Genomic DNA, 27,364 nt, shown 5'->3' with positions numbered 1-27,364 from the left:
TAAGAAAGGTAAAAGAAGGAACAAGGAAGACCAGTGATATATAAATCAAGGGAAGAGAGGATAGCAAGGAAGAGAAGATGATCTGCAGAATCAAAGATAACACATAGATAAAAGAAGATCAGGATTAAGAAAAGGTCATTAGATTTGGTGATTAAGATACAATACATAACTTTGGGGAGACCAGTTAAGATGGAAAGTTGAGGCTTTAAATCAGATTGCAGAGGAGTCAGAAGAGAGTGAAAAGGAAGGAACTGGATGCACCAAATACAGACACTTTTTTCCAAGGCAAGAAGAGAAGAGGAGATATATAGGATGATAACAAGATTAGTAGGATCAGGTAAAGATTTTTTGAGGATGGGGGAGAAAAGAGCATATTTATAGGCATCAGTAAAACATTTAGTGGATACTAAGAAATCAAATTAGAAAGAGATTGGGGGAATGCAATGATGGGGGACATTTTGCTATATAATATTCCTATTGGATAGTGGTTGGATCAAAGATCTAAGTAGAGGAGGACAGTTTATCACCAAAAATTGAAGTGGAAAAGTGGTAGATAATTTACAGGGTTATGAGATGAGAAAAAGAGAAAAGAATCTTGTTAAATTGCTTCAAATTTGGAGTGAAATAGAGGTAAGGACTTAAGATAAGGGATTAAGGAGAGGAATTATTGTGAGAGATTTTTAGGAGAGGTAAGAAATTTTGAAATAATCACTGTGGTAAGTAGGATAGAGAATCAATTGGGGAAAAGTAGAAGGATTGATTTGGTAATGTGAGGTGCTAGTTGAAGTTATTTGACATAAATTTGTGGAAGACAATTTATGTTTTCTTTTTTCTTTTTTAAAAAAACTTTTTAGTAATATTATTTTATTTCTTATATCAATATAGTTATTACATGTATTCCTTCCCTTCCTCCTCCTAGAAAATGATATTGTTTTAGATAGTGTTTTAGAGAAAAAAAAAGTCAGACTAAGGGGCAGCTGGGTGGTTTGGTAGATAGAGCGCTGGCCCTGGAGTCAGGAGGACCTGAGTTCAAATTTGGCCTCAGACACTTAATAATTATCTAGCTGTGTAAAATTGGGCAAGTTACTTAACCCCATTGCCTTGCAAAAACAAAACAAAAAAACAAAAAAAATCAAACACTGAAAAAATCTGAAAACATATTCAATGTGTAACGATTGTGGTCCTGCCTCCTCCAAGAAGGAAAAGGTTGGCTCTATCTTCTCATGTTTTATCATTTGAGTCTTGTTTGATCTTTATAATTTTACTACATTTATTTTTTTTAGTGCTAGTTCCATTTACATCTTTGTTCTCACTGGGTGTACTATTTTGTTGACTCTGCTTATTTCACCCTGTGTCAGTTCATATTGGGTAGCTAAGTGGTACAATGGATAGAGTGCCAGGCTTAGAGTCAGGAAGACTCATTTTCTTGAGTTCAAATCTGACCTCAGATACTTACTAGTTGTGTGACCCTAGGCAAGTCACAATTTCCTCATCTGTTAAATGAGCTGGAGAAATAAATGGTAAACCACTCCAGTATCTATGCCAAGCAAACTCCAAATGGGTCATAAAGAATCAGACATGTGGGGGGGCGGCCAGGTGGCGTAGTGCATAAGGCACCTGCCTTGGAGTCAGGAGTACCTGGGTTCAAATCCAGTCTCAGACACTTAATAATTACCTAGCTGTGTGGCCTTGGGCAAGCCACTTAACCCCATTTGCCTTGCAAAAAACCTAAAAAAAAAAGAATCAGACATGACTGAAAATAAACTGAACAACAATCCATTCATTTCATTCTTTCCATGCTTCTCTTATTCATCTCACACTTCATTTCTCACATCAAAGTGATATTTCATTATATTCATATATCACAATTTGTTTAGCTATTTCCCAGTTGACAGTTGACTTTGTTTCCAATTCTAAGGTATTAACAAAAATGCTGCTCTAAATATTTTGGAGTATATGGAAACTTTTCTTATTGATGTCTTTCTTGGCAGTATAAGTTCAATAATGAAAATTCTGGATCAAAGAATATGGGCATTCTGGTCATTTTATTTGCATAATTTCAAATTGCTTTCCAATATGGAGGCATTTTATGCCTCCATCAACAATATACTAGTGTGTCTACATTTTATTTTTTTTCACAAATCCTCCAACATTGCCTATTGTTATTTTAATTTTATTGCAATTTGCAGGATGTGAGGCAAAATCTCATTATTGTTTGTAGTTGCAATTCTCTTTTTATCAATGGGTTGAAACATTTTTAATGAGATCATAAATACTTTGCAGTCCTTTTGAGAATTGTTTATTCAAGTCCTTTGATCATATATGTACTAGGGGATGATTATTAGTCACATATATGTTATATAAGTATGTGTATTATACATATATACATATATATATTATACACACACACACACACACACACACACACACACACACACACACACACATATACTTTGCTTATATATCTTGGATGCTTAACTCTTATTAGAGAAATCTGACCCAAAGATTTTTTTCTCCATTCAAATACTTTCTTTCTTATTCTAGATATATCAAATAATAAAAATTATCTATTTAATCTTTTGTGATTGCATCTATCTCTTATGGGTTTAAAAAATACATCTTCTGCCTAGCCTATACAATTGAGAGATAAATGATCTATTTTTCTTCTTTTTATGGTACAGAAAAATTATAAATAATTCAAACAATGCTTCTTTTAAAGATCAAATAGAAGAAAAATAATAATCAATATAGTGTATACAAGCAAAATATTATAAATTAAAAGAATCAATTATGAAATACTGAATAATGAATGTGTCAAAGAATAAATCATAGAAGCAATATTAAAAAGTCATAACAGTGAAGCAACATATCAGAATTTTTTATGTATCAGAAACAGTTTTCAGAGGGAAAATTATTACTGAAAACTCACTTTAACAAAGTAGAATTAGAAATGATTAATTAACTAAATATGCAATTTAAATCTAGAAAATAAAAATTCAAAAATAAATGCAAAAGATGAAATCTTACAAATTAAAGAAGAAACAGATAACAATGAAAATTAAAAAGCTGGGGGGGGGGGCAGCTAGGTGTTGCAGTGCAAAAAGCACCAGCCCTGGAGTCAGGAGGAACTGAGTTCAAATTAGACCTCAGACACTTAATAATTGCCCGTGTGACCTTGGGAAAATCATTTATCCCCATTGCCTTAAATAAATAAAATTTTAAAAAAGAAATTAAAAGGCTATAGAATCATAGACACAAAACAAGTTTTTTTTAAAAAGACCAACAAAATAATTAAATTTTTAGTTAGCTTTCATAAAAAGTGGAGGGAATTAAATCAAATGATCAAAATAAAAAACAAACAAGGTGAAATCCTGGCAGAGAACACTAAAATAATCATTTATTAAGTATTTAATATAAATCAAACATTATGTTAAGTTCTGTGAACACAAAGAAGTGAAAATAGTTACTGCCTTCAATGAGTTTATATTCTAATAAGGGAGGCAATATTTAAATAACTAGGTACATATACAATGCATACAGAGTACTCTTGTTATACATAGTTAAATGTCAGCAAAGCTGACAATCTGAAAAAGGTAAGTTAACTATAAAAATGCAACATGCACAAATGAAGGAACATGAAATAGAGATCTTAACAAAAATCTCAGGAAAATAAAACCAAGTATGGGTTCTAGCAAAGAAAAGCTTCTGATCTAGAAGGATCTACAGATGAATTTTGTCAAGCATTAAAGATCAATTAATTGTATTTTGAAGTTGAGAAGTAAAATGTGCTACTAAACTACTTTTGTGTATCTGCACATAAGCATATAGGTATGTATGTATGTATGTACGTATGTATATATGGCCCTAATGCCCAAACTATGGAATGATAAATCAAAAGAGAACTGCAGACTAAAATATCTAAAGAATGTTGATGCATTTTCTATTTTCTTTTTAATAAAAATCTGAATTCAGAATTCATCAATTCTCTCTCTGAAGTGAATAACATTTTTCATAATGAGTTTCTGGAATTGTTTTAGATCCCTGTCTCAATCAGAGTAGCTAAGAATTTAACAATATTGCTATTTCTGTACAGGTACAATATTCTTCTGGTTCTGTTCATTTCACTTTGCATGAGTTCACATACATCTCAGGTTTTTTTCTGAAACTATCCTGCTCATCATTTCTTACAATACAATAGCAGTCTATCACAATCATATATCACACTTATTCAGCTAATCCTCAGTTCAGGGGCATTTACTTGATTTTCAAATTTTTGCCTCCATAAGAAAGGGAGCTATACATATTTTTGTAAACATGTTTTTTTCCTTTTCTTTGATTTCTTTGAAATAAAGCTCTAATAGTGGTATTGTGCATCAAAGAGTAGGTACAATTTTATATCTCTTTGGACATAATTTCAAATTGTTCTTTGGAATGGTTGGACCAATTCATATCACTACCAATGGTTCATTATTGTCCCCATTTTTCTATATCCCCTCCAACACTTGTCATTTTTCTTTTCTGTCATGTTAACCACTCTGATAAATGTGAAGTGACATCTCAGAGTTGTTTTAATTTGAATTTCTCTAATCAGTAGTGATTAAGAGCATTTTAAAATTTGGCTATTGATAACTTTGATTTTTTCTTCTGAAAACTACCTATTCATATGCTTTCACCATTTCTCAAGTAGGGCATGGCTCTCTTTTTATGAATTAACTCAGTTCCTTATATATTTGAGAAGTGACATTTCTTGCTATATTTTTTCCTAGTTTCCTGTTTTCCTTATTATTTTGGCTAAAATTAGTAATTTTTGCTCAAGTTTTAAAAATTTCATGTAATCAAAATTGTCTTTTGCCCCTTGTTATTCTTCAAATCTCTTTGAGCATAAACTTTCCCCTTTTCCATATATCTGACAAATACATTTTTTCATGCACTTTTAATTTGCTCATATCACCTTTTATGTCTAAATCATTTATCCATTTTGACCTTATCTTGGTGTATGGTGTGATACATGTCTAATTTCTTCCAAATGACCTTCCAGTTTTCCCAGAAATTTTTTTAGGTTTTTGCAAGGCAAATGGGGTTAAATGGCTTGCCCAAGGCCACACAGTTAGTTAATTATTAATTGACTGAGGTCGGATTTAAACTCAGGTACTCCTGACTCCAGGGCCGGTGCTCTATCCACTTTGTACCTAGCGCCCCTTCCCAGTAATTTTTGTGAAATGATGAGTTCTTATCACAAAAGGTTGGTTCTTAAAGTTTATCAAATACCAGATTATTATGAATATGTACTATTGGATGGTTTGTACCTAATCTATTTCAATGATCTACCTCCAATTCTTAGCCAGTACCAGATTGCTTTTGTGATTACCACTTTGTAAAATAGTTTGAAGTCTGAAAGTGCAAGGCTAACTTCCTTCACATTTTTTTCATTGATTCTCTTCATATGTTTTACCTTTTCTCTTCCAAATGAATTTTGTTAATATTTGTTAATATGTGTAAGTATTTGTTAATATTTTTGTTAATATTTTGTTAATATTTTTTCAAACTCTATAAAATAATTCTTTGGTAGTCTGATTGATTCGACACTGTATAAGTAAATTAACTTGAGTAGAAATATAATTTTTATCATTTTTATTATTAACAATATTGTTAGTTCAGCATATCCACAAGCAATTAATAAAAGCTCCAATTGTTTAGATCTAGCTTTATTTGTTTGAAAAGTATTTTGTAATTATGTTCACATAATCCCTCAGAAGGCTGATTCCAAAATATTTAATAATGTTCCCAGTTATTTTAAATAATTTTTTTCATTTTGTTTCTTGCTGCTAGCTTTTGTTGATAGTATATAAAAATGCTAAGGACTTGTGTTGATGCAATTTTTGGTTAAATTCTAGCATAAAGATATTAAAAATAAAACACAATGACCAATTTTTATTTATACTAGAATTGCAAAAATGGTTTGACATTAAGAAAATAATAATGCTAATAGTTTTAAAAACAATAACACCCCACACATTATTATAGCAATAGAATCATAAGTTCTTTGACAAAAGATATTATTGTACTTTGACAGAATATATCATTCATTTATGCCTAAAACATAGGCATAGAAAGGTCATTTAAAAAATCATGAAAAATATAAAATCAAAAATAATATTTGGCTTGTGATTATTGATATAATGTCCAGTTTATAGTCATCTAGTTTAATTCTTATTTTACAGATGAGGAAACTGAGGTACAGAGAGATAAAGTGATTTGCCCAAAGTCAAACAAGTATTAAATAATAGATTAGGATTTGCACCTAGGTCATCCTAATCCAAATTTAATGTTTACTACTTAGATATGGCACTAAAACTGTTAAAAATAAGATAAGAAAAAGAAATTAAAAGCTTGGATATGGGCAAAAAAGAACATTTTTCCTATTTGTAGAAAACATGATGATTTACTTAGAAAACTCCCAAGACTTATTAAAAACCAAAGACAATTAAATTACTACAATGAAGCAGTAGAATTATGTAAATAAAGTATAAAATAAATCTGCAAAGATCATAAGAATTTCTATGTGGAAATAATGAAATCTAGGAAAATAATCTCATCATCAATTAAATTGTGGATTAATCACTTTCTGTAAACCTTTTCAAGCCTTCTCCCTGAAAAGGAAGGAAAACTAAATTACAGATAAACCAACAAGATAAGAAGAGAAAGTAAAAAGTTGTAAGGCAAATGAAAACATTATGAATTCACTTCAGCGAACCTGATACCTAAAATTCTCACTTCATTCAGTGACCTATCTCCAATTGCCTCTAGCCACACATAAAATAACAAAACCTTGAAGGAAGTGAAAGAGAAGTCACATTAAAAATACCTACAAAATTAAAAAATGTTAACATTATTGTAGATTTTATGTATATAGGTTAGCCATTTTTTTTAGTTAATTCCAAAGTTCTCTCCAGACTAATTAGACCAATTCACAACTCCACCAACAATGCATAAAAAGTTCTACCTTGGGGCAGCTAGGTGGCGCAGTGGATAGAGCACCGGCCCTGGAGTCAGGGGTACCTGGGTTCAAAGCCAACCTCAGACACTTAATAATTACCTAGTTGTGTGGCCTTGGGCAAGCCACTTAACCCCATTGCCTTGAAAAATCTCCTCAAGTCTTTCAACATTAATATTCCCAATTTTTTTTAGGTTTTTTGCAAGGCAAACGGGGTTAAGTAGTTTGCCCAAAGCCACACAGCTAGGTAATTATTATTAAGTGTCTGAGGCTGGCTTTGAACCCAGGTACTCCTGACTCCAGGGCCGGTGCTCTATCCACTGCGCCACTTAGCGTCCCTAATATTCCCATCTTTATCATTCTTTGCCTGTTTTTGGAGATGAAGTAAAACCTGAGAATTATTTAATTTGCATTTATCTTATTATTAGTTATTTCTGTAATTTAAAAATATGATTGCTAATCATTTATACTTGTTATGGGAATTGTTTATTCATATGTTTTGACTGTTATCTATTGCAGATTAGTTTTTAATTTTTATTCAGTTCTAATAGTTATTAATGTAAAATATCAGAGATATTTGATGCAATGGTTTTTGCAAGTCAAACAGTTCCTTTCTCATTCTCATTTCATTAATTTGGTTCATGCATATGCTTTTCAATTTCATGTAATATAAATGATCTATTTTATCTTTTGTAATCACTTTTACACATTGTTTGGTTAAGATTTCATCCATAGAAACTGTTGTGAAAACTAACTGATCTGTTTCTCTTCAGAATCTCTTTTGATTCTTTAATATTTGGGGCATATTTTGAGTTTATTATAATATATGGTAGAAAATATTAGTTAAAAAACTAATTGTTGCCAAACTGTTTCTTATTCCCCCTAGCTATTCTTGTCAAATACAGAATTCTTTCCCAAGGAATTTATGTCTTTAGTTTTACTGAATACTAGGCTATTTAATTCTTACTTATATAGCCTTAATATCAGGTTGTTTGGATGATTACTTCTTTTTAATTTAATTTAAGACCAGATAGTGCTATTTTTCTCCTTCTATTCTAATTTCTTTGTCATTATTTTCTTTGCTATTTTAGAGCTTTGATTCCTCTAAATGTATTTTGTTATTATTTTATCTAGCTCTGAATTTCCTTAGTAGTTTGATTCATATAACATTTAAGCTGTAAATTAATTTTTGGTAGTATTACCATTTAGTTATATTGTTAAAACTCAATCATGAGTACTAAATGTTTCTTGAATTATTTAAGTATGAATTTTATTTTTTATTTTTATTTTTTTGCAAGGCAATGGGATTGAGTGACTTGCCCAAGGCCACACAGCTAGGTAATTATTAAGAGTCTGAGGCCAGATTTGAACTCAGGTACTCCTGACTCCAGGGCCAGTGCTCTATCCACTGTAGCACCTAACCGCCCTGCATTTTATTTCTTAAAGGAGTATTATGTGATTGCATCAGGCAGCACAGGAATTAATTCTGTCTTGAGATATTGATTCCCAAATAATTAATGCATTTACCATGGTTATTTTGAATAGGACTTTCTTTTTTTTTTAAATTACTTACCAGTTTTTGTTAATGATAGAAATGCTGCTTCTTGACTTCTCCTTGACTGGCATTTTGGTCTCAATTAGTTTCTTTGATGATTGCTTAAGACTTTTAAAGTAAATCATTATGTGATCACCACATTTTTGTTTCCCCTGAGCCTACCTATGGTTTATCTTTGGCTTCTTTTTCTTGTCTAATGGCCATCACTGCCATTTCTAGAACAAAGTTAAGTAAAAGTGGGTAAAGTATGTATTTTTACTCTATCCTTATACCTATGAAAAAATTCTAGTGTTTGTCCGTTTCATATAATCCTTGTTTTTGATTTTAGATACATATCTTTTTAACATGTTAAAATGCTTTTATGCCTATTTTTGTGGAGTTTTTAGCATAAGTGAATATTGAGATCAAATGAGATGATATTTTAAAGAACTTAGTCCAGTGCCTGCTTGCATTTTTTTTAGACTTCCCCTCCCCTCATATCCATTGATACAGAATCATATGGTTTTAGGATGCTTTCATGTTTAATATAATTAATTGTGCTAATTTTTTTCCCCGTAATGTTGAGCCATCCTCACAACTCACTATAAATAAAACTGGATCATAATGGAGAATATTTTGGATACATTGCTTTTTTTTTTGCTAAATTTTCTTTAATATTTCAATTGATAGTCATTAATTAAATTAGCCTATATTTCTTATTCTTTGCTTTATTTTTTCCTTGTTTAATGAAAAGAATAATATTTGTTCAATAAAAAAGTTTTGTATGTTGATTAATTTTTTCTAATTTTATTTATTTAATGGGGTTAAGTGACTTGCTCAAGTTCACACAGCTAGGCAATGATTAAGTGTTTGTGGTTGGATTTGAACTTAGGTCCTCCTGACTCCAGGGCCAGTGGTCTATCTACTGTGCCATCTAGCTGCCCTGACTCATTGTTGATTTCTGTAAAAAAATTTTTTTAGAATTTTTTGGAGAATTTGTAAAATGTAAATATTATTGTCCTTTCAAAATTTGATCAAATTTTCTTATAAAATATGGTCCCTTGGACTAAATGGATTTTTGTAGTGCCTTTTTATTTGTAGTATCTTAATAGCTAATTCATTTTTTTCCTGAAATTGCATTATTTATGATCTCTATTCAGTGTTCTGTTAATTGGCTGCAGGACCTGATTATTTATGGACATTCTATGAAGAAAATTGAATAGAAGTTAAGATACCTTTTACAGTTATATTTTGAGGAAAATTCTTATGTAAACAAGGTTCAGAAGATAGTGTTAATTTTGTTCATATTAAATTGAAAAGCAGGAACAAAACCAACACAAGGTAAACAGGGAGGTATAAAATGGAAATCTTTGTCTAAAATATCTTTAATGATTTAATATCCAAGACATATAGAAAACTAGTAGAATTAAACAAAAATAAAAGTAATTTTCCTGTGGGGAAAATGGTCATAAAAGATGAACTAACAGCTCTCAAAAGAACTATACAGTGTAAATAACCACAGGGCAGCTAGGTGACATATAAGAAGACTCATCTTCCTGAATTCAAAAGTGACCTCAGACATGTACTGGGCAAGTCACTTAAGTTTATTTATTCCAGTTTATTCATCTGTAAAATAAACTGGAGAGTGAAATGGAAAACCCCTCTTACTAAGAAAACTCCAAATGGGGTCACAAAGAATCAGACATGACTAATCAACTAAACAATAACAAATAACAACCACATGGAAGCTTGTTCCAAAGTAATTTAAAAAAAAAGAAGCAAATTCAAACAACTTTTGAGGACCCTCATTCTCCGCATCCAGGCAACATTAAAAAAAAAGATGAAATAGTTGATACTAATTGACTGAAAGTTTAATAGTGTATTTTGGAAAGCTGGCTAGAACTAATTCCAGAACCCCTTATTAGAAATTTTTTGATTCCCAGCCCTTTTTTCACCACACTAGACCCTATAACACTTACTGTTGTTTGGTCTTCATTTTCAAAGTGTTCTAGTGTCATCATAAGATAATGTCTTGACTTGTATATGAATTGTATTTGTGAGGCAGGATTGCACAAATTCTTCAGTCTCACTCTCTCTTCCAGAGTCAACTAAGTCCAGTGGCAGGACAAAAGTCAAGATGCAGTGGATGACCTTGGGGTCTTTGATATCTGACCAAGCTCTAAGAATGCAACAGTACCTGCTTCAGCCCCCCCCCTTTGGCATTAGAACAAATTATTCTCATTCATCCATTTAATCTGGGGAAGTCTTCACATGCTTGGGATCACCAATGTGTTTGATGCCTGTCAGTTATCCTCAAGCTGGTTTAGTCCATCTGATGATACAGTTTTGGGGTGTGGCCTCTGGGAATGATACAGCTTCTTGAAGTCACAGGTGAGAATTGTGTGAGAGGTGAACCCCAAAGGTGGATGAGCAGCCCTGAAAAGAACTCAGCAAGACCTCCCACCCAAAAGCGCTAGTCCTCCCTGAATACCCCATATACCCATGTCACTTAAATTGTAAATATATAGAGCTAGAAGGGATTTTAAAGATCATTTAGTCCAATTTACTCATTTTACAAAGGAGGAAACTGAGGTCCAGTGAGTTTAAGTTACTTGCCTAAGATCACACAGGTTCTAAGTAGCAGAAGGAAAAGTTGGATCCATTCCTCTGATTCCTAATTCACTGCTCTTTCCAGTGTACTGTTTGTGAAATTTGCCCAATGAGAACATTCTACAGATAATATTTCTTTAAAACTTTTTAAAAATTAATTTTAAAAAATACCATCCATTCACTAAAACAGAGGAGATTTCCAGGGAATCTGCATCTGTTAAGACCACTGTTCCTGATGTAAAATCATAATTGATATGTCCTTAATAATTATGGGGCATTTAAACTACAAATGAATCTTGTTATTTTCCTCACAGCAAAAACCATGCAGAACAAGATTCAAATGATAGCAAACTATGTTCAAGAAGAGTGTTTCTTTCCCCCCCTGCAAAATTTAATCAAAAAGTTGTTCCTAATTAAAACTTATAAAGTTAAAAAGAAAAAACCTTGATACCCAACACAACAGTTTTAATTTATATGCCACTAAGGACAAAACTCAAATTTGTTTCTCAGAGTAACAAGAGAAAATGCATTCTTTAGAGAAACAGTTGCTTTTCACAAAAGGAGAGCAAAATAGTATCTTAAAAGTTGATCAACATTTTCAGAATACATTTCCATGAATATGGTAATCTAAGTCATTGTAACAAGCAGTTGCATGTGAGGGTTCACAGTAGATAAAGTGACAACTTTCTGGTTTAATTGATCATACTCTGGCTTAACTGTGTGATCTGGTAATAAAGGCTACAATTGCTCACCTTCCAATCTGCAAAGGATTTTCTTCTGAAGAGAGGAAGGAAATAAATGAAAAAACTGAATGCAGAGTCAAACATGATGTGAATCTCAGTTAGAATGTCTGATTATTTTCTTTGGTAGAATCACGTAGAAGTTAGCCAACCTCTCTCTAGTAAAGGATGAGGATGTGCTGGAGCCAGCTCAAACTGGCTCATCATGAGAGGCAATATAAACTTTTGTACTTTGCAAAGTAGTAAATACTAATAAATCAGGACCTGATTTAATTAATTTATTAAATTTATTTGTTTAATTCTTTAAATGATCAATCAAATTACTAACTTTGGTTTCATTAATTACCTAGATTTAAGAAAAAGATGAAGAAAACAGTAATATTGCAGATTAAACTTAAATGTGTATTATGCCCCCCTTGTATTTGCCCCTAGAAGACCAGCCCATTGCTAAATGGAACTTCTGTGATGCTGTCAATGTATGTAATAAGGATAGACCATAGATCTAAAATCTGTGGAAGGAGTCTCAGTAACCTTTTTATGAGTGAAGGGAGCATGAGGTTAGCAACAGATTAGTTGCCAAAGAGAATTAGGGCACAAATAAGTGGCTGGAAGACTGATCAATGTGTGTGAGATGGAGGAGGGAAGGATCGGTTCTGCTAAACGTTTGAGTTGGGGGAGAACATCTGTGACTCCTCAACTGGCAGGTGGGTGTGTAGAGTCTGTTGTAGTGCCTAGGGGTAAATTTTGAACGTGTTGAGGAGTATATATGTAACACTAGTAATATAGAAATGTGCTATGTGTGCATAAGTAGGTGGGTGGATGATTATAATGTATAATTCAATGACAAATGTCCTAACCAGTTTTGGGAAACAGATCCTCCAGTAACTGTAGTGGTGGTGTTCAATTGTTTTTCATTCATGTCTGGCTTTTCATGACCCAATTTGGGACTTTCTTAACAGAAATACTGGAATGGTTTACTATTTTCTTCTCCAACTCATTTTACAGTTGAGGAAATTGAGGCAAACACAGTTAAATGACTTGCCCAGGATCACACAGCTAGTGAATGTCTGAAGCCAAATTTGAATTCAGGAAGAATATTCCTGACTCTAGACCCAGATATCTGACTTAGTTGCCACCATAACTGTAAATTGCATAATTATGTTGCAATGTAGAGTGCCTTGTATATAACAGATATGTAATAAATGTTTGTTGAATCAAATTGAATTGCGAGAGAGGGAGAGAGAGAGAGAGAGAGAGAGAGAGAGAGAGAGAGAGAGAGAGAGAGAGAGAGAGAGAGAGAGACTTAGATTTGAAGTTAGAAGACCTGGGTTTAAATTTGACTGTGCTGATGATTGTCCTTTGATGGTCTTCAGAGTCTCTCTAATTGGATTGGTCTTTCCTATCCAGGACAATTCCTCTAATGTTCACTCATCCCTCAGGTTGGGTCTCCAGAAGAGTGAAGTCTATATACTTTTTTAAGGACTATATTTTTAGGACTATATACTGAACATTGCAGCTCACAAACCTTCAGTAGCATGCCTCCCATTAGTGATCAGCCAGAAGACTCATTCAGTTCTTAACAATATCATAGCAAAAACAATAATTATAAAAGATTTTCCCCAAAATCCTGGGGCAATCTCTTCCACAAATGCATGGAGTTCAGGGTGCAGGGACAGAGTGGGCATGAACTTAAGATATAATGGTGGTGAGGTACACATGTAGAAGTCATTGGTGGCAAAGACAACTCATAATCCAGAACTGCAAAGACTTAATATCCTTTCTGTCTCTCCAGAGTTTGCACACAGTTCAGGAGGTGGCATAGGCAAAGACAGTCATGTAACTTAGCTGCTGGGCTAGGATGGCTCCTCACAGGTTAGCATAATGGGGCTTGCTCTTCACAGGACACTGTCTCTGCAGATTGGATTTATCTGCTGTCATGCTGGTCCAAGTAAGCTGGTTGGTGACTGGTCATGGAATCTGTGCTAAATGAGTTCATTCGCTGGACTCTCAGGTCTTGACTTTAAATGAGTAACTGTAGTTTCCAACAGTTCCAGCTTCAAGCTTTGCTAGGTGCTCTGGGTTCTTTCCACTTGAATGTTACCATACTCTTTCAGAAAGGACAAGATCGTTAGCTGAGGATTAGCAAAGAAGTCTATCAAATTCTGCTCCATCAAGACCTCAGCTCTGAAATTTGTCATTGGGAAGTCACAGTAGGAGAGGTTAACCACTTCTTTGTGACTATTCTTCCTATTTCAGAGCTGGGTTTCCTTGGTGAGAGATCTCATCCTGGTTGCTGGTTCTTGTCCTTTATTATCAAAGAGGATCAAGATGACATGACTATGTTAGAGATGAGTTACGGTGTTTGACTAGCTGATAAGACCAATATGAACTCAGAATGCTCTACCACAGATCAGATCTAAACTTAATTCATCTCACATTTCTTTTGAACTGTTTCAATTCTGCCCTCTTACTGAGCCAAAAAATCCTGAATCTCTCTAATTTCTCCTAATTTATAGTGACCATTCAGCTTATTATCTTTCCTTCTAAATACTTTTCTCTTCCTAACTTTCCTATTTATGTCCTGGATATTATCATGGTATTAATCACCCAGATTCACAACCTTAGTGTCAATCTCAATTCCTCACACTCTCTCACCCCCACATATACAATCAGATATAAAGTCTTGTCATCTGTACCTTTGTTACATCTCTCCTATAAACTCTTTTCTCTCTTCTCATACTATCACCACCTGATGCAAACCATCATTATCTCATGCCTGAACTATTGCAGTGATCAACTGTTGAGTTTCCCTGCCTCAGGTCTCTCCTCTCTCCAATCCATCCTCCAATTTGCTGCCAAATTGATCTTCCAAATGCATATGTGACCATGCTACTCCCTGCCCTCATTCAATTTACTTCCAGGGGCTTCCTATTGCCTTGGGGATCAAATATAAAATCCTTTTTGGATTTTAAAATCCTCCATAACCTGATCCTTCCCACATTTCCATCATTCTTTACTCTTCTTCCCTTCCACCTCTTCCATGATCCAATGTCACTAGCCCACTTGATGTTATTCAAAATGACATTTCCTCTCTTGATCCAGTGCATTTTCACTGGCTGTTCCCCAATATCTGCAATCATATTCTTCCTCTTTTCTGCCTCCTGGTCCCCCCAGTTCCTTTCAAGTCTTCACTAAAATCTCACTTTTGTAGGAAGTTATTTTTTTGCCCAGTAGATATCTTATTTGCACAGAGGTGTTTATATGTCATCTGCCCCATTATCTGTGAGTTCTTTGAAATCATAGTTGATACTTAATAAACTCTGATTCACTTGCCTTCACTCACAAAAAATTACTAGAATCAGATTTGCCATCTACATATTTGCAAATATGTCACAAATAAATGATTTTGTTATTGTAGCAACCCCTTCCACCAAAACAGATTACTACCACCGCTGTTTGAGGCATATAGATATTAAACAACTTGCTGAGGAACATATAGTTAGGAATTATTAGGGGCAGGATTTGTAGACAAATCTTAGTGTAGTTTCTAAGCCTACACCAAGCACCCTCACTCTTATACAGCCTCTACTATAATAAACACCCAAAATAGTAAATAATAACAAAGTTGATCAAATATTTGAAAAATAGAAATTTGGTACATGCTATTCATGGAGGTTAGCGATCTTGAAAGATAATTTTTGCTCATTGGTAGTGATAGTCACAAATAATATGTTGTTATTTTCATCTAAGATTTCAATGGATTCATTTACTCTCTGCATAAATGTCCCTAAATCAACTTTTCTTTCTTTGGCAATACCTATTCATCCCTCTGTTTCTATTCCTGTGACTGAAGACTTCAAATTAGTTGCTAGATTATATCTATAATTACTGTTTTGTGATTATACAATATTCCATCACATTAGACTATAAAGAAGATTTGGACATTGTATTCTGTGGATGTACTAAGCAAACAAAAGTTGTTTTGTTTCTCTCTGGTAAGCCTGTGTGTAATAACACTAATTCTAAAGAAGTTTGGGACTGGAAAATCACGTTGCCATGTTACATTTATTTGATCTATTTTCTTTGGACTCTGTTAGGGTGGGAAGGGAGGGGGACCCTGTTGTTTTGTTTTTCTTTTGTAAGAGTGGAAGAGAGTTGGAGGTTTAGGGCACTAATAATGGGAAACAGCTTAGTATTTCTGGGTAGAAATGATAAACTCTGGTTTGCCCTGAGAGTCATGAAGCCTTACCACTGTTATATACCCCTGGTGACTCAGGAGTTTGTATAAAAGCAAATTGTTAAATTCAAACCTTAATATAGTGAGAGCCAATTTCTTTTAGAGTTGAGATACTATATTACCATATGTCAGTGCTATTAAAGTAGATTAACTTTAATTTCATTTTGGGATTTAATTTTATTTGGAGAGAATAGCATGATATGTGGGGGTGAATTCTGCAAAGACTTGGGTTAGAATTCCAATTGTATCACTTCTTCTGTGTTCCAAAGTCCCTTCCTTTTCGAGAAATCTATGAATCATTCTATTTCTTGGAACTTTAGTTTTCCTATCTCTAAAATGGAGCTAATAATATTTGTATCACTTGTTCCACAGGATTCTTTATATTCTTTTGCCTACAAATAGTTGGAATTGAATTTCCTAAAGACAGAGTAGCATAGTGAATATGCTGAACTTTGTGTTAGGAAGACTTAGGTTCAAATCCTGCCTCCAACTTTCAGTAGTTGCCCTACTATGAGTAAATCACTTAATCTCTCTGAACCCCAAATATTCCACTTGTAAATTGTGAACACAATTATTTGCAGTACTTATCCCATGGAGCTATTATGATATATCAATGGAACTATGTCTATAAAATAATTTGCAAATCTCAAAGCACTATTATAATGTCCTTGCTGTTAGCAACTTAAGCACCACTCTTATTTGACTCTTAATGTATATATACTACTATATGATTATTATCTTTTTGTGGCCATCATATTATCTCCATACAGACTGTAGAAACTAAAAAGAAAGTGTAGAGTATGATACTTCATTGTATCCTTTGTAAATGGCGCTTCAAATCAGAGATTATATTCATGGAATATTCTGTCTGTCCATCTGTCATCCTTTGCCAGATATGCCTCAGCATACCTTTCCATTAGATCTAGCATTGATTTCTACCCCAGCTTTGGTCACACACAGCATGGAAGATCAGATAGTTACTATTATCTTGTGCCAATAACTTTTGTGAATACTGAGAGTCTCACTCCTACTATTAATCCTATGTCTATCAAATTCATACCAACTATTACTTCCCTTATCTTTATATAGTTCAATCACTATTCATTTAAGAGGAAAACTACCTCCACCCCCCACCTCCTATTCTCTCATTTCCATTTTTCTTAACCTTACTCTTCCTATGTCCCACTTCAACTCTGTATACCCCTTTCATTGTGCCTTCTGAATTTCCCATTCCATAATAAATAAACTTGCCTTCATTCTGTCTTTCCCCAAATAATATTATATTATTCTTCATCATTTCTACCACTGGCAGTTCCTTAACACACCCCTCCCAAATCATGGGTTTGAAGTGGAAGTTCTTGTTCCCCATTGCCACTCTAAGACTCTCCTTTTGCTCCCATTACTGTGTGTGGGATGTCCAGCTTCCCTGCTGGTTCGGTGAGGAGTTGAAGAGAAAAGACACAGATCAGGCGGGAAATGCAAGAGAGCGATCCATTTATTTTTCAGAGTCAGAATATTTAAAGGTAATGACCATAGAGCTATTTAAGCAAAGATGCAAGCTTATGAGAATTGTACCCTCTGATCTGGTCACAGACATCCGTACACTCTTTCTCACATCAGGATTTGTTTTGTTTAACTCTGTTCTAGTTTCTACACCTGCATAACTGTGTATAATAATTTCAGGTATATTTTCTACCCAAGTCTTGTAGCCACATCCTTGTTCTTTGGTTACTCCCTCTGTTCTCAGGGTCCTTATCTAGCATTGCATTAATCTTCAGGGTTCATGGAGAACTGTTGTGGAGCAATCTTTGAGCATGATTCACATGACCTGGATGACTATGTAACTTCTATTCATTTGTAGTTCATGCTTCTAAAATTTTCCATTATTTATAAACTCTGGTGGCTATTGTCTCCGGCTTCCAAGTTACTTTCCCTTCTTTCTCAAGTTGTTTAGTGCCTGGTTCACTGTCTTCTAATTTCTCAAACTCCTTCCCTTATGCTAAATTCCTTTACTAAGGACCTTCCATGTTCATACTGATGCTTTTTCAAACACCCTTAACTCTCAGTTCCTTAATCACTTAAAAACTCCCAACCTACATACTCCTGCAGTCCACACACACAAGTATAATCATAACCTGGATTTCATCATTACCCATGAGTGTTCCACTTTCCATCAGACTATAACCTCCTATCATTCCATCTCTTCCTATGCTTAACACTTCCTAAATCTTATCTTTACCTTCACCCCTCAGGATTTTCTTTGGTCATTGCCATGTTATGACTCTACTTTCTTTCCTTCCCAATTTAACTCCACAATTAATCAATTCAGTTCTATGCTGCCCTCTACTCTCAAATTCTTCATTCCTTTACCAGTCATACCTTGTCCAACTCCAGCCCCAAATTACTTCCACCACATGAAATGAGAGGGGGAAAAAGTTGTACAACTATGCTGAATGTATACATTCCAAATTTAGGCTATCCAACTTAGCTGGGCCCCCTTTGCAGCAAGATAAGTTTTTAATGCTTTCCTAACTGGTCACTTAGCTTTGCACAAAAAATTATTGTAAACCTCTTCTTTCCTTAAATTTCCCATATCTCATCTCCTCCTTTACTCTCAGGTAACTACCTCTTGCCTCTCATGTTACAGATAAATTTGAGACCATTTATCATGAGTTCCTTCTCCATTTTTCTTCATCTCAAAATTTCTTGACATCAGTTCCCTTATATATTCCTTTCCTTTCCCTGCCAATCCTAACCCCTTTAAATGTGTGGTCTCATCCCTCAGATAACCTTCTTAAACTCTCTCTGTCTGTCTGTCTGTCTGTCTGTCTCTCTCTCTCTCTCACACACACACACACACACACACACACACACACACACACAAACCTCATCAATTTCTTTTCCTAGAGCTTCGGTTTAGCATAACCAGTCAATCTGTGAACAAGTATTTTTTAAGCTCTTACTACATGTTAAGCATTGTGCTTAGCACTGGAGGGACAGAGAAAGACAAAAAAGTCCCTGCTTCCATATCTAATGGAGGAGTCTCCATAGTTGTGGACAACTTTGTTCTAACAAGATGTAAGCAAGATGAATGGGAGATTATTTCAGAGAGAATGTATAAAGATTAAAAAAGGGTTGGGAAAGTCTTCTTGAAGAAGGTGACACCTTAAATGAGACTTGAAGAAAACCAGTTTGCTAAGAGGTGAATATGAGGAAGAAGAGGGCTCTAGGCATGGGGAGCAGCCATTTCAAACTGTCTCAAACTCCAAATCTCCCAAACAGAAGATACCGTCTTTCCCTTCAAGTCTATCATCCTTCTAAAGTTCCCTGTTTCTAGCAAAGATCTCACTATTTTTCCAGTGTTCCAGGTTTGTGATGATGCAACCCTTCACTCCTCCCCTAGCTCACCCCACAAATACAATGTTTCCAAACGTGTTTCTATTTCCATTCTATTTCTCACACCCAACAGCATCTTTTTGCTCACACAGACCTCACTTTAGTTCCAACCCTCTATGCCTCTTACCTAGAGTATTGGAATGGTCTTCCTATCTTGGGTTTATACTCCATCCAATGTATTCTCTACTCAGTTACTGAAGTAATTTGCCATGACTATCATTCTTCTACTTGATAAACTCTTCTTATTGCCTCTAGGATAAAATATAAAAACCTCTAATCCTTCCCAACTTTGTCTCAACTTCTTCTAAGCTCATTGTACATCTCAACATGCCAGAATTAATTTTTTCTTCTGCTCTGCTTCATAGAACCTGTCTTTTCCTTCAAGATGCAGTCTTTTCTGACTCCTTCATCAAATCATAGCTCAGGGAAAGAAAGAATTCAAAAATCATCTAGTCCAACTACATTTTATAGATGAGGAAACAAGACTCAGAGTAGTCACCTTATGGACCTTAGTCACACAGGTCAATTCCTAGCAGCTGAACTAGGACTTGAATCTATGATCAGTGTCTTCTGATCCCATATCCCAGCCTCTTCCCACTATCAGATTTGAGACCAGCTTAGTTACAGTGGCCCTGGTTTAGAGAGTATAGGAAAATTCAGTTAAATTTAATAGATATTGGATTTGTGTTACTTTCTCCAAGGTATGGAAGGTACAGAGACAAAAATGAGAAAGTCCCTGATCTCAAGAAGTTTATATAACATTTGTATAAATATATCATGTACACAAGTACTAAGTATAAAACAAAGAAAAACAAAGCATTTTAAAGTGGAGAGAACTTAAGAAATAAAACAAGCATTTTCATAACATAGTAAAATAGAAAAAAAGATGATTGTACTTGAAATAGCAAAACTATTATGTGCAACAAGCTATTCCTTTTAAATATACAATAAAGTTATAATGTAACTTTCCATTTTCCCCTTTTATTCCTTTTTCTCTAGACATGGCTATCATTAGACACAAATATGTATATGTATGTCTGAATGTGTGCTTTATATATAAAACCATTGATACATATTCTTTTTATCTGTTCTTACTATGGATACCAATAGCATCTTCCTTCATATGTCCTTTGTAGTTAATTTGGATATTTATAATAGTCTTTCAACTTCTTGGAATATATAAATCGAACTCAATAAATATCTCTATCCTTTGATTAATGGTTGGTGGATCTTTATTTATTGAATTCAATTTATAGATACTAAGAAATTGAAAGACCACAGATTACTGGTTGACTTTCTCTCTTATAGGTAAGCAGTGTGCAATTCAATTACATTAGTGGCAATTTGGGAGGGAAAGGAGGGTGATAGAAATATGTAGAATTCAAAAGCTTACATAAGATGAATATTGGAAACTATCTTTGCATGGAATTAGAAAATAAATTAACTTTAAAAATAGATGGTTCTTGGTTTCTAAAAGAAGCTTAGGGTATTTTGGAGTTTTGTGAACCCCTCTCTACCACCAAAAATACTGTCAATTCTTACTATATGAAACAAAGAAAACTATCTCTTTACATAGACACTTGGGGAGTTCACAGACCAAAGTAAAAATGAGTGTTCAGATTCAAGTTTGGAAGATGAAAGTCTCAACTAAATAGTTAAATGTCAAAGAGGAATCAGAATTCTAGAACTAGATGTCAAAGTTTAATGGATAAACAGAAAGTGCTTGTGACTAGTATCAATTTCCAGTATTTATCTACTAAGTCCTTTCCCATTCCTGAGGGAGAAAGAAGAAAAGTGAAAGTCATGAAATCATAGAGATTGCTAGTGAGGAGAAGAGAGAAGCCTCTCCTTTAGCACCACTGCCAGTGATAATACCTTTTACATGGCCATCTAGTAGAAAATGATGAGACAAAATATTGAGTTGAACTATAAATCAGTTGCTGAGTGGTTGTTATCATTCTTGCCAAAGCCAACAATGATGACAACAGCTATCATTTTATATGACTCGTTAAGATAAGCAAAGTGCTTTATAAATATTCTCTCATTTGATAAACAAAACTAATGAATCATCTTCATTTTTTTTTTTGCTTTTTCTGAAGAGTACTGATCTATATGTCTGATTGTCATTCTACAGGAATTGTGTTTACTTTTTGGGTTTCTTTTAAAGCAACCATTTCTGAATAATGAATCTCTATTTCATTGCTGTGTTATTGTTTTTAGTTCATTGCTGACTTATGTATGTTTCCTCTAAGGTCAAACAGCTGAAAGGGAAGCAACTGTATGATGAGTCACCTAGAAGAAGCAATTATTGGTGATCCATAAATATTGGTGCTGAAATTATAGGGTGGTTCTGTGGCATAATGGATAGAACACTGGTCTTGGAGTCAGGAGAACAGGAATTCAAATCCAGTCTCAAACACTTGACACTTACTAACTGTGTGACCTTGGGCAAGTCACTGAACCCTGCTTGGCTCATATTCAGGGCCATCTCCAGTTGTCCTGATCCATTTGTGGCCACTGGACCCAGATGACTTTAGAGGAGAAAGTGAGGCTGGTGACTGAACATAGCAACCCCTCATTCAAATCTAATTCATATGCTTGGCATGATACTGCCTCCCCTGATGCCATGGTCTTCTTTGAGAGTAAAGGACAAATATCATCTATGATCCAACCTGAGACATTCCCTGGACAAAATAAATAAATGAAAGCTTGTAACTATGCATAAAGATATATTACTGATTCAAATTTCATAATTCTCTAAGAGCAGAATAGATATCACATGAATTAAATTCAAATGAACCTAGACACATCCTGAGTTTAAATTCATTTACATAGGGAAAAAGAAGGGAGAAAGGGGGAGGGGATAAGGAGGGAAAGGAAAAGGAAGTGGTACAGAGATGGAAGTGCAGTAGATCAATCCCTTTTTTTCTGAGGTCCTTTACTTTTAATCCTTCTGTTCTGCCTAGAAAACTTTAATTCAACTAAACAATCTTGAAGCATTTATTATGTGTTCAATATGTGCTAAGCATTACCGCAAAGAAATGCAAAAAAAAAATCTCCTCCAAGGAAAATATATTCTAATAAGAAAGACACAACTAGATGCATTCAAGAGATTCATAGAAGATGAAGGTAATGTGAAAGAGGAAGGAAACCACAAACTCAAAGAGGAAGCTAAAGTTTGGAAATAGAACCACCAACAGAGAGTGACTAGTTCTCCTGCTGAGCACTATCATCAACTCCACCTGTGATGATGATGATCTTTGTCCTTAGTTCTGGAAAAAGACTTTGACATCAGGGAGTAGATGCCATAAGAATACATGAATTAAATTTGAGTGAAAGGGTACTGTGCTAACAACCTCACTTTCTCTTCTAGGGCCATCTGGGTCCAGTGGCCAGACATGAATCAGGATGACTGGAGATCGTCCTGGATGTGAGATAATAAGATTAAGTGACTTGCCCAAGGTCACAGCTAGTAAGTGACAAGTATCTGAGAGTGGATTTGAACTCAGGTATATTAATCATCATTTATTGGATCTAGTCATGAGGTTAGCATACAATTATTCAATTTACATTTCCCCATCTTGTCCATAAATTTAGAGATTTTTAAATGTTCTTCTGAAATCCAGGTATATTAAATTGATGAGAATTCTTTAATCAGGATTAGAGGATCATGGTCCACAGTTACCTCAATTACCTCATTTTACAGAAGAAGAAATTGAAGTTCAGCATTTAAATGACCTTTGGAGGCCATATAGATAGTGACAGCCAAGATTTGAACTCATATATTCTGGCTCTAATCCACAAATCTTTCTCATATACCAACCTAGGAACTTTGTGAAATGACAAAACAAGATTAATCTACCATGGCAAGTTCTTAATGAACTCATACTTCCTCTTAATAGTTACTACTTCGTTATCTAAGTACTCAGAAACTCACATTTTCTTAAAGTCTATCTAGATTTCCTACTATTTTTCCAAGAATCAATCCTAAGTTCATAGTTATAGAAGAGAAAAATCTATTTTCTTTTTTAAATGGGAATAGTGTCCACTAATAATGGGGCCAGCTAGGTGGTAGAGCACTAACACTGGAATGAAGAGGACGTGAGTTCAAATATAACCTCAGATACCTATTTGCTATATGACCCTGGGCAGGTCACTTAACCCTGATTCCCTCCAAAAACTTAAAAAATGAAAAGAATAGTAACAAAGATGCAGCAATTATACACTTACACATCATGCCATTATCCTGGCCTGTGTTTCTATTCAGGACAGGAACCTGACTTATTCAAGTTAATTCAGTGTTCTTTTACTCTCCTTACATTATTTGAGGGGGGGGGTTAATTTAACTAATCATTTTCCTTCTATTTTTCCTAGTCCAATAACATTGTTCTTGGAGGAGTAAATGGAAACAAAATAGGAATTGAGTATTTTTATCTTATTTCCATAGTCAATTCTCATTGTTCCATATGCTCCAAGCAGCCGTTCCATTGTCTTAAATCTTTGTGTCCCCAGCAAAGTTAAAAAGAAGTTCATAGTATAGTCTGTTTTTCCATAGCTTCTATAGCCTACTTTAGTTGCTTTGAACTTTAATGGTCCTGAAGTTATTCTTAAAGGACTCTGCAGCACTTTTGCATTGTATATTAATCCCCAGATGCCCTTGTTTCTGCAAACTATCCTTTTTTAACTTCTATCACATCTGTGTTTTCATTGGTATTAGAAGATTTCAATGAGAAATTTTCTCTACTAAATGCAGATTGACTTCTTCACTGAGATTTACAATTTTATATGCTTGGGAACATCAAGATGTTGAATATCTTGCCAAGAGTCACAGTGTCAATACAATGCAGAAGCACATGAATCCAGGTTTCTAACTCAGAGACCAGTTCATTGTCCAATTTGCCATATTTTGTCTCTATACTTCTATATATACTTCTTCAGAAATCTGAGCTTGTCCCATGAGTTCTTGAAGGAAGTATATTAATCTTTTTAGACTGATTCTTTTTTTTTAATCAGAGTATTTGTTTTAGTCATTAGAATTTCCTTCTTGCAAGCATCTCATCTTTAAGTTGGCTGGCTGCCCCAATTCAGTATCATCTTCTGACATCTTACCTGTTTTTTCCTGAATCCTTTAAACCATCAGATTATGCTTTATATTCCTTTCTTTTTCTATCATGAAGTCTAGATGAAGTGATTCGTTTCTCACTTGGTTCTAATTGTTTTCTCTTCCTTAACAAATTCCTCCATGTAGGTCAGAGGAATGATCTGTTTCCCTGAAAAGAAGAGATGCCTCCCTAAGAAATCAAACTATGTTTAATAGAAGAAGACTTTGCTCTCATCTCCAGCACTCTGCACTGCTGGTATTGCTGTTTTCCATGATAAGAAATGAATTCCACTATAGTTAGGAATTAGTTGGATTAGACAGTCTCCAAGACAAACTGCAGCTAAGGAAAAAAAAGGCAAATCTGTGAATTTTGGAATGGCAAGAGCTGGGTTCCATATGATGAGGAGAATTTCAGACTAAAAACTAAGAATTGATTACACCTCAACCTCAGCTCCTCAAGAGGATGTTTCTGGTTAGAGAAAACCAAATTTTCCCATATCATTTTTAGAAAGTTGTTTCTAGCCCTAGCCTTTAGCTTTTACAAAAACCTTTCTGTGAAGAGAGCATCCTTTCTGGTAATGTGCTTTAATTAACAAACTCTCCTCCAATCAGTTGCTGGTGCAGACTTCAGAATTGCTCACCCTTCCTGTTATTTTTTAAGCCTTTCCTGCTCCCCTGAACATTTTGCTATTCCCTCTTTAATTGCAGCTCACTCATGACTTTAACAAAACATGATTCTCTGTTTAGGGATGCCATTTGGGAACCCCATTGTTATTTTTTACCCCTCCCTCCCTGTTTCCCTGTGGGATTCTGGAAAATTACCTCTCCAAGTTAATTTTCCCATTTGTCAGATGTTTTTGGATGAAAGGCCTTGTGTTGGTTTAACCTACTGAAAAACAAATGTTCATAACCACTTGGGTCAATAAAACCCTAAATTTCCTCACTTGATTGCTAACAATAAATAGCCTAAAGGAGTTATAAAAGTTCTTAGACTTAGAGAATCTTGAGGATTTAAGGGTACAAAGGTCATTGAATCTTTTCTTTTGTCTTCTGTGTTGGCATAAAAAATGATTCATAAAAAATGAGTTCTAGTTTCCAAAGAGTATGCTCCCACCCCCATATTGTTTTTCATTCCAAAATTTTACCATTTTGAAATTAGGCAACCTTCAAGTCAAACTCATAGTCCTCTACCAGTAGTCTAATCTTTGGCTTTTGTACCCACTGGAGACTCAACTCTGAATTATTGGTAAATTAGGTCTAAGCCCATGAAAGAATTAAAGAAATCTTCCATATTTGGCCTTCATTCTGGAGATAAAGATAACTAACTATTCAATTCTCTAATCCAAACTGTCCACTTAAGTCAGGATCATCCGTTTCCTAAATTCCCACTACTCATTTCAACCTCTACCCTTTAACTCATTCTGAACCCCATGTAGAATGCTATATTTCCTTTCCTGTACCAAAGTGGAAAACACAATGTTGCAGGTTATTAGGGACCCATCAGGAGCTTGTCATTGTCAAAGGTCAGCAAAGGACTAGTCAAGGCAGCAGAAGCCACATGGCCATTTGTTTGAGAAGGTGATGATCCAGAGCTAGCCAAGACTGAATGGGATGAGGGGAAAATAAGAAGTCTATGTTTATTTTTGTTGCCTGGGATTTTAATCAAGGAGGATCAGGGAGAATAATGAATCACTAGAGTCTAGTGGAATCAGAACAAAATCACTAAAATACCAGTTAGAAAGTTATCATAATAGAGAAGCAAGAATAGAATTATTGTAGTAAACAAAGTGAAACAAAATGACCTGAAAACATCCAAATTCCAGAATTTTATAATCTCTGACTCACAAAAAAACCTCATAGATAGAAGGATCATGGAGTCTAGTTATTCTAATCCCTATCCAAACAAGAAATATTTCTATAAAATACCCAGCATATGATCGTCTAAGTTATGTTTGAAAATGCAGAATGAAACACCACTCTGAAGGATTCACTTTCCACATCTACACAACTTATGTTGGTGTTCAGTTGTTTTTCAGTCATGTACCACTCTTCATAACCCCATTTGGGGTTTTCTTGGTCAAAATACTAGAGTTCTTTGCTATTTCCTTCTCCAGCTCATTTTACAAATGAGGAAACTAAGGCAACCAGAATTAAGTGACTTTCCTAGGGTCACATAACTATATGGGTTTAGGACCAGATTTGAACAAATGAAGATTACTCTTCCTGACTCCAGGGTACTCTGTGTACTATGGCATCACTTAGCTGCTGAAAAGATTAGACTAGACCATTTTTAAGACCCCTTTCAGTTCTAACTCCTACAAGGAAATGATAGGTCCCTTATATTCTACCCTGGATCAAATCACCTCTGGAGCGGCTTTGTTCTTAGTTCCACAATATGGGAGGACCGAAGACAGAACCTGGAACAATGGATAGAAATAGAAGAGAAGCAAATTTAAACATGATATCAGGACATTTTTCCAAACAAAGCTATTTAAAAGTGGAATGGACTGGCTTGGGAAGTGGTGAATTCCTTTCAGTACAGTCTTCAAATAAAGACTGAATAATCATTTGTCTGTTTCATTTCCTTGTATTTATTCCCTTTTGGATATAGTTTAGACTGGGTGACCTGGTAAATAGAGCTCCAGACCTGGAGTCAGGAAGAATCATCCTCCTGAGTTCAAATCTGGCCTCAGATACTTACTAGTTGTACTTCTTTAGTCAAATCACTTAATCCTATTTGTCTCCATTTCCT

This window comes from Macrotis lagotis, chromosome X (genome assembly GCF_037893015.1).
Source record: "Macrotis lagotis isolate mMagLag1 chromosome X, bilby.v1.9.chrom.fasta, whole genome shotgun sequence".
Classification (NCBI taxonomy): Eukaryota; Metazoa; Chordata; class Mammalia; order Peramelemorphia; family Peramelidae; genus Macrotis; species Macrotis lagotis.
The sequence above is the reverse complement of the archived record's forward strand: the minus strand, read 5'-3'. Positions refer to the sequence as shown.